Source organism: Euprymna scolopes, chromosome 19, assembly GCF_053919585.1.
Source record: "Euprymna scolopes isolate OS-2025 chromosome 19, ASM5391958v1, whole genome shotgun sequence".
Classification (NCBI taxonomy): domain Eukaryota; kingdom Metazoa; phylum Mollusca; class Cephalopoda; order Sepiida; family Sepiolidae; genus Euprymna; species Euprymna scolopes.
In genome coordinates, this window is record NC_136500.1 from 73,958,434 (window position 1) to 73,976,920 (window position 18,487).

The 18,487-nt window shown below is 35.3% G+C and overlaps 1 protein-coding gene across 3 annotated transcripts in view; it reads left to right on the forward strand.

Moving 5' to 3' along the window:
- The window catches only part of LOC145239749 (uncharacterized), a 162,760-nt gene that overhangs the window by 14,656 nt on the left and 129,617 nt on the right, over positions 1 to 18,487 (forward strand). The window lies entirely within an intron of this gene.

The window sequence follows — 18,487 nt, forward strand, 5'->3', positions numbered from 1 at the left end:
TTTAGGTTTGAACACAGATAGTGGGGGAAATTGATAGTGGTTTCAGCTAGAAGAGTGTTTTTCGTGAAAGTTTGGCGGGGGGGGGGGCATAGATTGGAGCTCAGACAAGTACCTGCTATGAAAATAAAGCCGAGACGAGCTTGCAACGCCTCTTCTGTGGGAAAGAGGTTGCAGGAAAGAAAATGGCATCCTCCACTAGGCTCCGAAATCTATTTTGAACTCTGTCAAGACAGGATACGGTCTTTTTAGCAGCTCCCACCAAGATGTGGCAACAATACTCCATTCTTGGACGTACTTGACTCTTATACATGTAGAGAATTGCATCAGTTGTGAGATATCTACTGGAGCAGTAGAATGATCCCAACATTTTTCCAGTGACCTTGGCAACAGATTTGATGTATGTGTTCCATTTCAAATTAGGAGTAAAAGTCAGACCTTGTCAAAACATGGAGCTTCCCAAAGATGAGCCATTCATTTCAATTGATACCAGATGGGGATCAGAGCATTGATGTAAAGATAGAAGCTTGGTTTTAGATGCATTAAAATTAACCAGCCACTTCTTTCACCATTGTAACATATGCTCAAGATCAGAGGAGAGAAAATCAGAACTTTATCATTTACGGCCTTTGAAGTGTTGCCATGAATGGTAGTTTCATTGGCATAAATGTCTGATTGATCTTAGAATGTGATTTGGGAGATCATTAATGTAGATCAGGAAAAGTTGGGCCCAGGATGGACTCCTGGAGCACACCAGCATTAATATTGTGTGCTGATTTCTGCCCATTAACCACTACTCTTATGACCCTATCAGTGAGAACTGATTTAAGAGAAGACATTTTCAGCTAAACCGTAGCTGGAGATCTTGTAGAGTAGATTTTTATGCCATACCCTATCAAAGGCCTTTGATATGTCGAGAGCAACTGCCCTAGAAAGGAACTCTCCCTCAAGAGATTTGTTAATCCTATGAGATATAACCGCTAGCACATCTGTAGATCTAGCAGAACGGAAATCATATTGCATGTCACTAAAGAGGTTATTTATGCTGAGGTGGTTGACTACTTCACTATTTAACAGATTCCAGTAACTTATGACATAGGAGACTCCTTGGTCTGTACTGAGAGGAAGATGACTGATCACCTGAATTCTTAAATACAAGGGATACTGATGAGGTTTTCAAGGGTGTTTGGAAGCAATTCTAAAGACAATGCTTAAACAGCGTTGTAAGTATGGAAGCTAGTTTTGGTTGAAGCTTTTTCAGCACTATAATTGGAATGCCAGCAGAGCTAGTTGCTTTACTGGAGTCAAGGTTTTTGCTTAGTTTGACAACATTACTCAGACATGTGTCGTATAGTGTTTTCAGATACAGGAAATACAGGAGATTGACTACCTTAATCACATAGGGTAGAATTAGCTGCAAAATTCTTGGCTTTGTCCGATGCTGACGATTACCTTATGTCTATTGATGACGTTTGCTATTTGCCAAAACTGGTGGGAACCAAGCTGCTGCTCAGCTACTTTGGACTTAATGGACTGAGCATATAACTCTCTCACATTCTTCATTACTCTTACAGTGGTTGCTGGCGGTCCTGAAAGTGGGTTTAGTCTCGGTACATCTATTACATTGGAAGCAATAGAAAAAGTGATTTCTGTGCGTAATGGCAGCAGCACATTCTGAAGAGAACCACAGCTGGCTGTTAGGTTTTTGCTGGAATATTTTGAAGGGTATTAAGCGGTCTATACCTACAATTAATCATTCTGTCAGGTCTGATACTAGAGGACACATTCTTGGTTTGAATTTACCGACCAGCAGTAATTATCACTTTCTACACTAATGCTGTTATAAGCTACTGTCTCTAGATATAAAAATGTTTATATATGAATTCCAATTTCTCTTCTTCGGCACTTTATCATTAAGGTCACAAACAGAATTGCAATAAAAACTTCATCTTTAAACTTATTTTATAAACATTTCAAATTTTGACAGGAAATAAGAAACATGTACATAAATTGTAGCTTCATTAATCGTTAATAAAATATTAGTAATTATCTCTACTTATAAAAAAAACAGTGGAGGTGTGTATTCATTCCATATGGATTCCAAAATGGTTGGGCTGATTTTTTTTTTTTTTTTATTTCACACAAATGTATTCTGTTTCTGAGATTGTTCTTTGATGTATTGGAATGCCTCTGATATGTATCCATAATCAAAAAAAAAAAAAAAAATCTGATTAAAGAAGGAACAGTCCAATTTTGAACAAAGGTAACACCTTTATACAGATGAACATAAGTTCATTTGAGAAGTTTTATCATTGCACAAGCAGAAGGGCCCGGCATATAAAATCAACAGTTGGTTCTTTGATAAGACGGGCGCATTTGAAATGAATGTTTTTGTTTAGAGTAGAATTGAATCATGATTTTTTAATTCCATTTTCACCCCAAACAAGGTACAGCCCCACTTTGATGTGGGGGGGGGGGCTACTATCAGGGCCACAAATTGCAAGAATACTATGTAGGGAGTTGACTTTTGCATTTTAAACGTTTCAAGTCCTTATATAAAAATTTTATTAAATTAACAGTAGGTTCTTCATAGTGCCATGTAGATTTCGATGTATTATAGACTGTCACTGTGGGAAGACATGTGAATTTGCAGTAGTTCCTCAACTAGAGCAGGCAATCAATCGATTTAATTACAAAAAAAATGGAATAAATAAAAATATATGGTGTTGAACATTTGTTCATCCTCAGTCGATCCCGGGCGACATTGAATCTTCCTGCTGGTTATTATATAAATTAATCTAATATAGTGATATTATTAGTAAAAGTAATATGTAGTCACACATACACACATATATATTGGCTATAAATTTAAGACATAAATATTAAGGGATAAAAAAATGTTAGTCCCAGAACCTAACAGTAATAATGATTCGTGCATGCAGCATAATGTTGTTAATGTTAAAATGTTGTTAAAGCTGCAATATGTTAAAGTAATCTTAAGAAAAAATATTAGCAGAAAGGATTTAAACAGAAGTTGTCAAGGGATTAAGACGATAGTGGATATATATATATATATATATATATATATATATATATATATATATATATATATATATATCACACAAGTACAGGAAAAACAATTTGTTAGAACTAATTGCTTGAATCAGAAGTATCATATGAAACAAACAGTTTGAAGGCGAATTTAACCCAAATATGAATTTCAGTTCAAACAAAGTTATTTCCAAAGTGGATGTGGAGAGGGGAGGTACGTCTCTTCTGGAACTGCTCTAGTTTGTTCTTTTAATGCATAAGTGACTTCACGTGAGCGTTTTCGGCTGCTTATTATTTATTTATTTTTCTCTCCAGTTCATTTGATTTGTTTCTGCTACCAGGAGATGATTCAATGAAGAATCTGAAACGTTCATGATACATATGAACATTACTTTTTATTTTGACACAAAAAAAAATTAGAAAAATTGAAAACGTAGAATTGCATAATCAAGCGGAAGAATTGTTACATACACACACGCAAACACACACATAAATATAAATGACAAGTCTATATTCCAAATTTTATGATGTTCACCATCTTACAATTTATTCTTTTAAGTACGTTCACAATTTTTGATAGCAACTATTTCGTAGCACAAAATCATTCATTTAAATCAATTAATCTAATCTGCTCTTAACTCCTCAGAGGAAATAGCAACTATAAAAATGCATTTGAGCATAACTACAAAATCCGAAAATTGGAAGAGAAGTTGGATTACCTTTTATTTTTATTTTATTATGCCATTTTGAATTTTTTAAGGTGATTGCATCTTCTCTTCTAATTTTCGGATTTTGTAGACATGCCCAAATGTATTTTATTTTCTTTTAATGGATTGATATAATTAAATTAATGATTTTACACTACGAAACGGTTGCTGTCATTTGTTATATGCTCTGTAATTACATTGAGCTTAATAAATTAAGGATTGGTATGAATAAAAAGTGAAATATAATTGGAAACCCCTAGTTCTACAGAAATATATATATTTTAAATAAATATTTACAATTATTTTTATACCTGCAGACACTGTTTCCAGCTTGCACAATCATTAGTATAGGAAGTAATAATTACTGCTGGTCAAGAGATTCAAATCCAGTCATAAGGTTACCCTTTGATTTTATAGGCTAACATCTTTATCTCAAGGCCACGGGCAATGAGGATTGGTTATCCGTATTATTTAGATTTAATCAAACTACACATGTGTGTGTGTGTGTGTGTGTGTGTGTGTGTGTGTGTGTGTGTGTGTGTGTGTGTGTGTGTAATTATAATAGTGATATTTACAACTAGAAATAAAATAGCTTTAAGGCTCCCCTATTAGAACTGTCTACAAGGACTCGTGGCACAGTGGTTAGAGTACTTAGAAAAATCAATTGTAAAAGTGACCTTCTCTTGAAGGTTCAATTCTCAGTGTAGGTAACCGAAAAATACAATTGCAAATTATTTAGAACCTCTATCCAGTCATGGCTGACAGAACAAGAGTAAGCTACTCCATGAAGTAAATAAATGGTTCCATTTGAAATTCCGTCCAAATTCCCGAGTTTGACGGAAACATTCCAGATTTCAACAAGATACACCTGAAGAAGCTCGGAGGTTATATCAACCAAAATGTTGTGAAAATTACACTCAAGATGCAAACAGTAGTTCGAAGAATCCAAATATGAATAAATCTGTTTTTATATAATCATTGGTGTCCATTTTTTTTCGCAAATAGCCAGGAATTCAAAAAGGTTATTCTATATATCACTGATAATTTCCTGAATCCGTGTTTCCAATTGCTCCAGTGTGCAAGCTTTTGTCTTGTATGCACTCTTTTGAATCGCATATCAACCCTCACTGACCAGGTTTCGCTTCCATACATCATATTGCATACACATGCATGATCGACTCTTCCTTAATGCACTGCTGGTTAGCCATAGAATTCCATAAACTGATTACCATCCGCTCTTAACTTCTTGTAATCACACCATCACCTTTTCCTCGCTGTACTCCAATAACATTACAAAGTAGCAAAACTTCTAAACAGTTCTAGTAACTTTGCCATCCAAATATATTTTCTCTGCATCCGAGTTTTCATCAGTCCCCGTTGTTTTAACACTTATTGTACACAAACTGGTTATCATCCATAAAACATATCTGCATGGATATAAAATCATCAAAATTCATGGTCACTCATAATTTTCGAGAGTTTGAAAATAGTGAAATGCATTAATGGTGTCCTCCTTACTTTTCTAGTCACCGGGTATATAGAAGACTGGCCTGGGTGCCTGGTGTTGCCCCGGTGTTTGGAGGTGTGTGTTGAGCAAAAAAAAAAAAAAAAAGTGGTAGTAGGCAAGCAGACTCGAACCCATGACGCGAAGGCGGAAAAGAAAGTGAAAGAAAATCAGACGTTTTACCACTACTTCATGACGCGACCAGAAGTTTGGAACGTTAAAATTAGGTAAACTCAATTCAACCGATACAATGACATGCAAAAATGGCTCGCAAAACATCAACCCCCTCCTTGTGAAACGTACCTAGTTGAGGATGAAGGAATTAATGTTTTTGGCCAATTTTTCGATATTTTCCGTCTGAGATTCAAAATGATACCGATCTCGTGAAAATTCGTCGCCTCTGTCGAAAGTTTTAGGCAGACATGCATACATACATTTAAACAGACAAGTGAGATTTATATTATAGACTAGCAGGGCTACCTGGCGTTGCTCGGGACCGTATAAACAATGAAAAAACAAAAGCAGATATTGAACATGTGTTTCATTCTTAGGGGAGAGGAATCTTTCATCTCAAGTTTTAGCGTTACAAACAAACATTTGTCTTTTATATATATATAGATAATGACAGGTTTTTTGGGGGCCCCCCTCGAAGATAACTGATCAGTTGACCAACTTCTAGTGGCCGTTTGACGTGAAATTTCGATATTTGTCATCCGGGTGATGGGGCTTCGATATGATACCAAATTTGTCAAGTTTGGTTCCGTCTTTCAAAAGTTTTAGCGTTACAAACAAACATACATACATACACACAGACGTTTGGCTTTTATATATATAGATAAGATACATCAATTTAAGATTAAATAGCTAGCAGGGAAACCCAACGTTGCCCAGGATCAAATGGTGATCAACAAATATTTCATTCCCATATTTTTTTATTCTCATTGAAGCCAGTGACATCGACCATTTTTTTTTTTTTTTTTTTTTTTTTTTATCAAATCGATTGATTGCCTGTTCTAATTGGGAGACCCATCATGGTGCACCAGAACGAAGCTTCACATGCCACCACGAAGTGACTTTGTCCACGATACATTGTAGTCTACATTGCACTGTAGAGAACCTATAGTTGATTTTATAAAATTACATATATATAAACGACTTGACTGAAAGTTTAAAATGCAAAAGTCAAGTACCATGGTTCAGTTGTGCTTTGAACACACATTCATTTCGAATGCACCACTGTCATATCAAAGAACCTACTGTTGATTTTATATGCCTAACCTTTCTGCTTGTGTTGTGATAAAGCTTCTCAAGTGCACGTGATGTTAGGCTGTAAACTGTTAATGTTGGTCAAAATCGCCTGTTTCTTCTTTAATTGGATTTTTCGATTATCGATAATTATTGAAGACATTCCGAGATAAAAACACTATCTAAAAACACTGAATACATGAAGTGCATTTGTGTGAAACTTCATAAAAAAAAATTGCCCTAACCGTTTCGGGGTCTATAGGAAACGAACGCGCACACACACACACACACACGTACGCACTCGCTGTTATCTGTTTAGTCCTTTCCATGTTATTTCTTTTATCAGAAGGTATATCATAAGATGTCTTAATCATTTTGTTTTTTTAGACTTTGTACAGACCTTTTGTTTGTTTTTTGTTTTCATGTTTTTCTTTTCGTTTCTTTTTTCTTTTTTTTTCATTTCTTTCCACTTTTCTCTTTCTAAAATACTTTAATGTAAAGGTAGACGACACTTAATTGCCAACAATTATTCAGATGTTGTCAGTTCAGTATTATTTTTACTTTCAACTTTATTTGACACTTTCCAAAATGAATGACACACTTTCAACAAACTCACTGACCTTGTGCTCAACAAAAATGTCAAAATAATGTCAAGTCATCTGTAAAGTTTGGGCGGTTTAGAACATATTGTCCATCCAACCTTTTGAGGCTGATAGGAAGATGAGACTTGATTTCTAAAACAAGTTGTGTAAGCTTTATTTTCATGCTAGCAGGGAGACCCGACGTTGTCCGGGATTGAATGATCAACGAATGTTCACACAGGTCCAAATGTTATTGTTCTCGAAATCGGTAAAATCGTCTATTTTTCAATCAAATCGATTGTCTGCTGTAGTTGGGAGCTCATCTCGGTGCACCAGGACGAAGCTTCACATGCCTCTCCGCAGGGAGTTGATCCACAATATATTGTATTGTAGTCTACATTGTTCTATGAGAACCTGTAGATTTTATAAAAAAAAAATAAAAATTACATAATTGTTTGAATGAAAGTTTAAAATTAAAGTCAAGTATCATAGGGCAATTGTGCTTTAAGCAAGAACATTCATTTCAAACGCGCCCCTATCGTATTAAAGAGCCTACTGTTGATTTTATGTTGGACCTTTGTTAGGCTGTGTAAGATGTTAACTTTGGTTAAAATTGTCTGCTCTTTATCTTTTTCGAGATTTCTTGAAAGTATTTGGAAAAAGGAAGAAAAATCTAACTTTTTTCAACGTTTCATCCCCATTTTTGGGGTCTTCCCCAGGCAATGATAGATGATTGAGGAAATAAAATATACCATGATGAGAGAAAGACCTTCGTCAGACTACTGTTCTCATCTTTAGTGTTATTCGCACAACATTTCAGCCAATGTAACCTTCGACCTTCTTAAAGTGTATCTTGTCGAACTCTGGGAATCTGCATGAAATTTCGAACATTTTGATCCATGTTCCATTGGCCATGTTGAAAATTTCAATGACTGGAATTTTTGCCTTATCAAATTGTGTTCGGCTATTTTACATGGTCCAAATCTGAGGGTTTATTTTTAATTTACTATTAAAAGAAAAATCTAGTTTGCTATCCACTATGCTATGAATCCTATTAAGAAAATTCAATGTTGAAATGGATCTTATCAATAATCAATTGCATGTCATACGAACCCACCACCCTCGAGAGGTAATGGGAGTTTGCCTGCTTGGCTTGATCTAATAATTGCTTTCGCTATGACTAATTTTCAATTACCACAAAATTATACAATTTTTTAAGTATTTATCATTTGTTCAAAGTCTGTACTTTTCGTTTATATATATTATATATGAAGTGACTTTATCTGAGGAATAGTGTCTACCAAGCTCCTTAATTTTTGTCTAGACATAAAACTTGATATATATAGAGAGCATTTGAACCTGTGGAGTAAATTCGATTTGATCTTTAGCCAATAAAAATAGTTGCTAAGTGGTCAAAATTGAAAAATTAAATGGAACTTGGCAGGCGTAAGTCCTCTTAAAGCACTCTTCTACACATGTACAAATATACATTTATATGATTGAATAGGTTCATTTTTAACTATTACCCATCTGACGATAGCTCAGATGATAACGATTAAGGCTGAAGAGCTAAGTGTTTTGGTTTTGATTCTAGCTGATGGCACGTCTTTTTTTTTTTTTTTTTTTTAATCATTGCTATATATTGAGTACAATTTAGTAGAACCCCGGGATACGGCATCAAAAATTAGTAGCAAAATACAGTGCAGCGTATTATACACATGCATATAATTAAATAACATAAATAAAACTGTAGGGCGGGACAAATACCGTAACCAGAAGGCGAAAAAAAACACTGTATTCCACATCGTAACCTGAAAAAACATATCTTAGGACCACTGTATCCCGGGGTTCTACTATAATCAATAGCATATTGGCTATGTAATAATAAATGTGAAATCTGCACAAATTAAAATGTTATATTTAAGCTTATTTTATGACCGGACCATGCCAGGCGACTACTATGTATTGGGTACAATGTAATAATCAATAGAGAATTGGCTCTATAATAATAAATACGAAATCTGCATAAATTAAGATATCATATTTCAGTATATTTTAAGACTGGGCAACGCCGGGCGGCCAGGTAGTACGATATAAAAATTTTCTTTTTGACCAATAGCAAATAAGTCGGCAACTTACCAACTTCCAACAAAGTTTGAATTGTGTTAATTGAACTACAAAATAAATTTGCGAAGATCTGTGTGCCCATACTCCATACTATGTCACACCACATCAGAGTATCCTATCTTTACAAAGCCACATGTTTTCAACTAACCTGACAAGCAGTAAAATCCCACCCCTTCACTGAAGACCTTAGATGTCGGAAAGCTTCCTACTGTTTCTTTCTTCAGACTGCTAGACTTTGGAATTCCCTCCCTGTTTCTGCTTACCTGACTACTAACCATCAAAAATTTAAATGTAATGTGAACAGATATCTCCTTGATAATCTCCCCAGAGTCCTCTGCTAGATACGCTCCCTAATACCTTCCAAGTGGCGATATGTCTTATTTAGGTTGGAAATGAGTTTGTTTTTGTTTTTTTTTTTGTTTTTTTTAAGGGGGGGGGGGCTATTTCATGTCGCTGGATGTCCAAAATTCGGATTTTGCCAATTTCAAAATGAATTGTTCTAAAATCGAATAAACAATCCTTAACAGAATTCTGTGCCCCTATTTATTTTAAAGGGTTTAAAAAATATACTCCTTAAATTCTTTTAATTATAATAAATCAATTTTTACAATTTTATTTTTCTAATTTTAATGACATTCGTGGGGTGAAATAGTTAAATAAATAAATAAAACTATTTTTATAGAATAAAAATAAAAATTTGGTTTAAGATACCTACTAACAATATTTTATAAGTGAAAAATAAAACCAATTTATGAACTTGTTTGTTGCGTTAAAGTGGAGTACATGAATGGCTGCTCACTAAATTAAGCATTGATGCATGAACACAAATATGTAAATTCTAGAAAGTTCAGAATAATTGCTTATAAAAGGTACAGCCATATTTGTTTGGGAATTTCCTATGAATGCGCTCAGTGACTTTGATATATTTGTAATTTCCCCCACCCCACAAGTAGTTCAGTATTATGAATTTTGTCTGCTACTTTTTGAGCCTGAAAGTTGTTTTTATACTGTGCTTGCTTATCAAGGCCAGAGAGCCACTTAAGAGTAAAGAAATAGCTTGTCAGTTTGACGATAATCGCTGCAAGAGGGTAAATGTTAAAGTTGGCGGCCTGAACAGAATGTGAAAAAGAACAAAAATATCGTATAAGCATTAAAAATGATTTTGTTGCAGGATTTGTTTATATATATATATATATATATATATATATATATATATATATATATATTAGCTGTATATACACAGCGTTGCCCGGTCAAAACATATTGCCGCGTGAAGGCATTAGTCACATACTATTTAAGATACACCGAATATCCTAATTTGTTATAAAAAGTGACCATGTTGAATTTAGGGAAGCCTATATAAAACGCATCCATCTATGGAAATCAAACGCAAAGTAACTTCCATAACTTAAAGTGGAAATAACTCTCATAGCTTAAATAAGCTTACTTCCGGTTTTAAACGCAACTGTTTTGAATTATTAATAAAGGAAAATATATTGAATAAAAATTAATTTTTAATATTTCTAAACAGAACTATTAAACCTAGAACCCCATCTTCCAGCGTAGACCCCTACTACCAGGTCTCCTTCTCCAATATCAGGGGTCTACGTTCCAACCTTCCAGAGGTTGAAACCCAATTACAGGAGACGAAACCGGACATATTATTTCTATGTGAAACTGGAATAGGGCCGACCACTTCCCTAGATGAGTTCATAATTAATGGATACTCCAATTTAACAGCTAAATCTGACTCCCAAGATCGCCATGGGCATGGAATATGTGCCTACATTAAGGATGGCTTCCCATGTGGCAGGGATATCTCTAGAGAAGATCCTAATTTACCCTATATGTGCTTCAGGGTTGCACTTGCTAACACCACTGTATTTATATTTGCCCTCTATAGGCTCCACAACAGCGGAGTTACTATCTTTAAGAGCATATCTGAGAAAATAGACCACATACTGTCTTCACATCCCTCGGCTAACATCCACATCTGTGGTGAGTTCAACGTCCATAACGTGGAATGGCTGACCCATTCAAATAAGACAGATGATGAGGGGAGGTTTTGTCATGATTTTGCCATTGCTTATGACCTCACTCAGATTGTTCGCGAACCCACCCGTGTGCCCGATACACCCAATCAATATGCAAACCTCTTAGACCTTTTTCTTTCAACTTCCCCTGAGCTATGTTCATGTACCGTTCATTCTCCTTTAGGATCCTCCGACCACTCCGTCGTATCAGTTAAGATAAAAACAAAATGTAAGAAGCCATCAGACGTACCCCTCCACCGTACTGTATACCGATACTCTATGGCTGACTGGGATAGCTTCCGTACATTCATATCTGATTTACCTCTGCACTCCATGTTTAAAAAGGAAGTGTCCTCTATAGTATCAGATCTGACCGAATGGTTAGTTGTAGGCATAGACCAATTCATACCATCTAAAAAATTCCAACAAAAACCTAACAGCCAGCCATGGTTCTCCCCAGAATGTGCTGCTGCTGCTATCGCGCACAGAAATCACTTTTTCCATAACTACCAACGTAATAGATGCACTGAGACTAAAGCTGCTTTCAGGACTGCCAGCAACCACTGTAAAAGAGTAATAAAAAATGCAAGAGAGCTATATGCCCAGTCTGTTAAATCCAAGGTAGCTGATCAGCGGCTTGGTTCCCACCAGTTTTGGCAAATAACAAATAGGATCTTGAACAGAAGTGTGCGTTCTATCCCAACCATTATCAATGGACCAGAGGTTATCTCGTCAGCGTCAGACAAGGCCAAACTATTTGCAAAGAACTTTGCAGCTAATTCTACCCTATGCGACGAAGGCCATCAACTCCCCATGTTTCCTCCTATAACACAGAACAAGCTAGGTAACATACAAATATCCGTGCATGAGGTCGCCAAGCTAATAAAAAACCTAGATTCCAGTAAAGCAACTGGCCCTGATGGCATCCCAATTATAGTGTTAAAAAAGCTTCAACCAGAACTTGCTCCCATACTTACGAAACTATTTAAGCGCTGCCTTAAGGAGAAGTGCTTTCCGACCCCCTGGAAGACCTCAGTTTGCCCTGTATTTAAGAATTCAGGTGATAAGTCATCTCCCTCTCAATACAGACCAATAAGTCTTCTGTGTGTTATGAGTAAGTTACTGGAATCAATATTAAATAGAGAAATAGTAAACCACCTCAGCAGGAATAACCTTCTTAGTGACACACAATATGGTTTCCGCTCTGCAAGATCTACCGCAGATGTGCTGACGGTTATATCCCACAGGATTAGTGAATCTCTTGACAAAGGCTTCCTTTCTAGGGCAATTGCTCTCGACATATCAAAGGCCTTTGACAAAGTATGGCATAAGGGTCTACTTCACAAGATTTCCAGCTACGGTATAACTGGAAATGTTTTCTCAATCATTAAATCATTTCTCTCTGATAGGCTCATAAGAGTAGTGGTAGATGGACAAAAATCGGAGGCCTGCAATATAAATGCTGGAGTCCCTCGGGTCAATCCTGGGCCCAACTCTCTTCCTGATCTACATCAATGACCTCCCTAAACACATACTTAAATCATTCGTTGACATCTATGCTGATGACACGACCATCTACGGCAACACATCAAAGGCTGTAAATGACGAAGTTCTCTCGGATTCTCTCTCCTCTGATCTCCAGCGCGTGGTTCAGTGGGGGAAGATGTGGCTAGTTACCTTTAATGCATCCAAAACCAAACTCCTATCCTTACATCATCAACGCTCTGATCCCCAGCTGGCATCAATTGTGATGGATGGCTCTCGTCTGGGTGAGGCCCCGTGTTTTGACAAGCTTCTGGGTTTGACCTTTACTCCTGATCTGAAATGGAACACGTACATCAAGTCTGTTGCCAAGGTCGCAGGAAAGATGGTGGGATCCTTCTACCGCTCCAGAAGATATCTCACTACTGATGCAATTCTCTATCTATATAAAAGCCAAGTACGGCCAAGGATGGAATACTGTTGCCATATCTGGGCAGGAGCTGCCAAAAACAGCCTATCATGCCTTGACAGAGTACAAAATAGACTTCGTGGTTTAGTGGGGGATGCCCTTTTCTCTACCCTGCAACCCCTCTCCCACAGAAGAGACGTTGCGAGCCTATCCTTGTTTTATCGTTATTTTCATGGCAGGTGCTCGTCTGAACTCCAATCCCTGGTCCCCCCTCGCCAATCTTTCACGAAAAACACCCGTCTAGCTGAATCCACTGTGAAAAATTTCCCCCACTCTATATCTGTGCCTAAATCAAAACGCGGATTTCATGAGCAAAGCTTCTTTCTTAGAACTGCACGCCTGTGGAACTCTGTTCCGTCTGCCTGCTTCCCTCCGGACTACAACTTGGATGTCTTCAAGTCTAATGTTAACAAATTCCTAATGAACCGCCCCCCTAATTAAACACTTCATAAAATCTCCTCACTAACGTGATGTACTTACAATAACCCTTATCCCTGAGTGGCTTCCGGGCCTTGATAAGTGGTGATCACTGTAAAAAAAAAAAAAAAAAAAAAAAAAAAAAAATTTACTTGTAAAACTGTACTTTAAATGAGGAATCACTTCGATTTAAAATTCAGTTAGTATTTCGCATATAAATTTGAGAAAGGCATGCTTGAAATGTGTAAATATTATACGAATAAACAAAATCTCAAAATATTGGTTCAAATTCGGTCGTCATTTTGTTTTGAGTTCGTTTATTTACATAATGTTGACAAATTTCAAGCGTGCTTTTCTTAACTACTCAATAAGAATTAATGCGATTCTGGAAAGAAACTCTGTTCATGGAAGTTGTGCTTTTAGGTATACAAAGGAAGAAAGTTCGGACGAGGTAGGGAATAAGGACCCCGACCGACTTCATTTAAAAAAGAATAAAGTCGACACCTTGGCACATTTGAGCGGATTTTCGCGACAAAGAGTGCGTTTTTAATAAATTTACTCAACTTTCATTAATTTTTGGATTTAGATATATGTATATAAATGATGATGATAATAATGAGTTATTCGTGACCAAGATTTTTTTTTATGGAGAGTGCGTTTATTTAAACGAATATCACATTTAAAATTGTCGCCGGCAATTAATTGTTCACAAGTAAACAAAAACAAATAAACAAAAACTCAATCCGGCCTCGTTTTTAAAAACAAGTTAACCTGGTTTCGTTTTCGATTTTCCAAAATTTTATTAAGGAGGGATCTCTATCGGAGAATACTGTCCATGCAAGGAAAGGTGTTTTTTTTTTTTTTTTTTTTTTTTTTTTTTTTTTTTTTTTTTTTACTTCGCTTTTGTAGGAAGATTCAAATCTGCCCTTTTTATCCTCATAATTTAATTTTGGAAGGTCACGAAGGGAGTGGTAAATAAAATTACTAATCGCTTGTGGCACCCTTGTCGGGGAATACCGACGGATCTGTCTGGGCATTTTTTTTTTTTTTTTTTTTTTTTTTTTTGCAGGCCATAGTGCTCTTCCTATAAGGTGGTGGCTTTTCAAATCCCATTTTCTCGATCTTGTCACATTTTTCCACTATGAAAGGGAGATGAGAAGGAGGCTGTAGAGAAGAGATCATTTCCTACAAGATTGTGTAGTCGATTTTTGTACTTTAAAGTCAGAAAAAATATTCTTCCTGATAGAATTGGAGTTTTGATGGAAATCTGATTTTTTTTTAAATTATTTAATTTTATATTTCTCGCATTTTTATTTATTTATAGGAAACCATCTAATAATTCTTTCCCCATATTTTAAAACTAGGTCTCTTAGAACACTGCTAAAACCATTCCTTTCAGCAGTCTTCTTTGCTCCTTCCAAATTCAGTGGTAGGTAACACAAGCTCTGGTGCACTGGTCTTTATTTAGACTTTGCACTGATCTGTATACAGTGGGACTTCTAGATACGAAATTAATTGGTCACTGCTTGGCTTTCGTATCTTGAAATTTTCCTAATATGAAAGGCATTTTACTCGTAAATCGTCTGATCCGTTCCAAGCCCTATAAAAGCACTCCTTTAATTTTATAATAATGGTAAAAGCAGAATTAAATAAGACCCAAATAATTCCTAATCTAACCGTTAATACCTTAACTTATTTTTTTAATTATTCTTTACTGTCTTTTTACTTTTAAAATTTTATTTAATAAGAAACCGACGAGACATATGACGTCTTTTTTTATTTTTTTAAATTCTTTTATCGTTATTTTAATCATTACTCGTATGATCACGGCCTCAATCCGATTTATGAACACGCTCGTGCGCGGAAGAAAAAAAAATCCAAAGTGAAATGGAGCATTTACAGCGAATTTTCTTTTTCTAAGAAAAATAACCCCGACCCCACCCCACAAAGATTTCGGAGGATGTACAATAAAAATGAAAACTGAAAATATTTCGATCTATATTCTGCAAATGTGGCAAAAACTTGTAATGGCCACATTAATTTTTCAATTTTTAAAATGAATTTATGTGGTGAGGGGGGGGGGTGTAAGTAAGAAAAATAAATTAAGTCCAAGAAATATAGGGACTGCCAAAACAATGTGAAAAAAAGAAAGCATGATTCCATGACGTCAGACTTGTGTTCACTATACAAACTGTGGAAAAGCAAAAGTGACTTAATGATTTTTAAAACCTTTTTCTTCAGACTGCAATTTATAATTAATCTTTGTTGTAATTTTGTTAGATTTACAGTTAAGCAATTTGTATATTAAATATGAAATACGGTTTTACTGAATGGTCATTGGGTTAATTACGGCTTCCATATTTAGTTCGGTAAAAAGAGACAAACAAAATCTGAGGGGGGGGGATACAAAATGCTTAATATTGTGCAATATTTTCAAATCGGTTTTAATCTGGAGATAAAATAGTTGACAAGAGCCATGTTTATATTAAAACTTAATATTTTTTTTTTTAAATTAAACACAAAAAATCTGTAACGGAACATTTTGATATAATGGAATTTTAATCATTTTAAAAATTGTTTACGAAGTTTTTTTTTTTTTTTTTTTTTTTTTTTTTTTTTTCTTGGCAATTCAACTGATTTTAGTATATATTAATTCGAAAAACTGCTATTTAAAAATAAAACATTAAATTTATATAATTTTTTTAATTGCAACTTCAAGGTAAATTTTTGTTCAATGTGTATTTAAATTAAAAATAAAATGTTTTACTTATGTGAACTCTTGTGTTTCATAATAAATAGAAATTTCGATATATTTGAATATATTTTGTTCAAATTTCGAAAAAAAAAAATTTCCCCTCGTATATTTTACGGAAACTGCATTTTATATGTAATGTCATTCTAAAATGGATAAGTATCGAAAATTTCACGAAAATCTGAGTATTAGTTGGTTTTTGATAGATTTATTAAACACGGGTATGTTTTCACGTTCGGAATGCTTATTACATGAGAATGTTATTTTAAAGCATCAATTATGTAAACACGATTTTCGTCTCGCAATTTCATTATTTTCGTTCGATGAAAAAAATTTTTTTTAATTATTACTAATTCATTTTGCCCTTCTTTTAAATGGTACAACTTATATTGATAATATTAATTTATAATAAAATTACATAGTTTCACATATGGGAGGTAATTTTGTGGTGACTTTTGGCGGTGCCTAAAGAAATAAAATGTTTTTTAGATAAAAATCAACACCGTAATTTCTAGAAAATTACTAATAAATTTTAAAATCGAATCAAACCCCAATTAAAGAAAAGATTTTCGAAAGAATAGGTGATTGAAAAATAGTTTGTCACTCATATCTTTCATATCCTGAAATTTTTTTCGTATGCAGCGACAAAATAATTTTACATCACGTTTCGTAAGCTGAAAATTTTCCAAGCATACTCTTTCGTATTTAGACGTTCCATTGTATAACGGTCTGAGAACTCTTGTTAAAAAAAATATGCTGACTGGTCTCAAAACTTTAAATATGTATAGACTTATGTTTTATATAATTCCACCTGTTATGTTAACATATAAAAAATGGATGTAAAAAGCCAGTTCAATATCTCTTGAGGTCTCTACAAAATGAGACCCAAACTAAGGATTCGCCAATATCCTGGAATATTGCAATTTCCTTTATCCGTAATTCAGGTATATGCTAAGATCTTGTATTTTTCAATTATTGTTAAATTTTCTTCATTTCTCAAAAGCGGTTATCCTTGGTTAAGCCCAGCATAAATTTATAAATATTTAAATTTTAAATAATCAACATTTTAGACAGAAGTATCAATAATGCAGCCGTTCACTCTGCATTTCTAATGATCATGACTAATGCTTTGTTGAAATTACGTTACGGACAGGAAAGATTGTCGTTTCAAATGTGAGCGTTACGGACGGGAAACATTGCTGTTTGAAACGTGAGCGTTGCGGACGGGAGAGATTGCCGTTTAAAGCGTGAGCGTTACGTATAACGTATGCCCACAGCCCACTCGGGAATGCTGATCATGCTGTGATAATGGTAGAAATCGCCCTTAATTCTCAACCCAAAACTGAAGACCGACTGTTCAAAACAACGAGGTATTACAAAAAGGCTGACTGGGAAGCCATCAGGGATCTCATCAGATGCCCCATCGGGAAATATCTTTGATCTTCCTGCTGAACAGTGCGCAAATGAGACCACTGAATGGTTCAAAGCTGCAATTGAAGCACATGTCCCCACACGGGAATTTTATAGCAAGCCCCACTCTCCCCAATGGTTTACTTCTACTTGTGCAGCTGCCATTGCTCAAAGGCAGTATGCATACCGCAGATTCACCCGACAGAAGTCCAGTTCAAACAGACAGAAGTATATAGAAGCTAGAAATAATTGTAAGAGAAATAGCGACAGCTAAGACTGAATACACTGAAACCATCAGAAAACGCATTGAAGCACAGAAATTAGGAACTCGTGATTTTTGGAAAATCTACAACAGTGTAGTAAATAATGGGCAGAAACAATCGTGAGGTTGTTTGCACAGCAACCGAGAAGGCTAACCTACTTACCAGTCGGTTTGTCTCTAACTCCACATTGGACCCAGTATACAACTCCCTTCCAGACTTTCCTTTACAGACAGACGCCACACTAGATGATTTTAAAATCACCCCTTCTCAGGTACATGGTATCATAAAAACCCTAGACACCTTTAAAGCATGTGGACCGGATCTCATCCCGGCTGTGTTATTAAAAAAATGCTCCACTCGGGTTACTCTAGTTCTCTCCAAACTTTTCAATAAATGCCTAAACGAATTTTGCTTTCCTGGCTGCTGGAAAACCGCTTCTGTGGTACCAA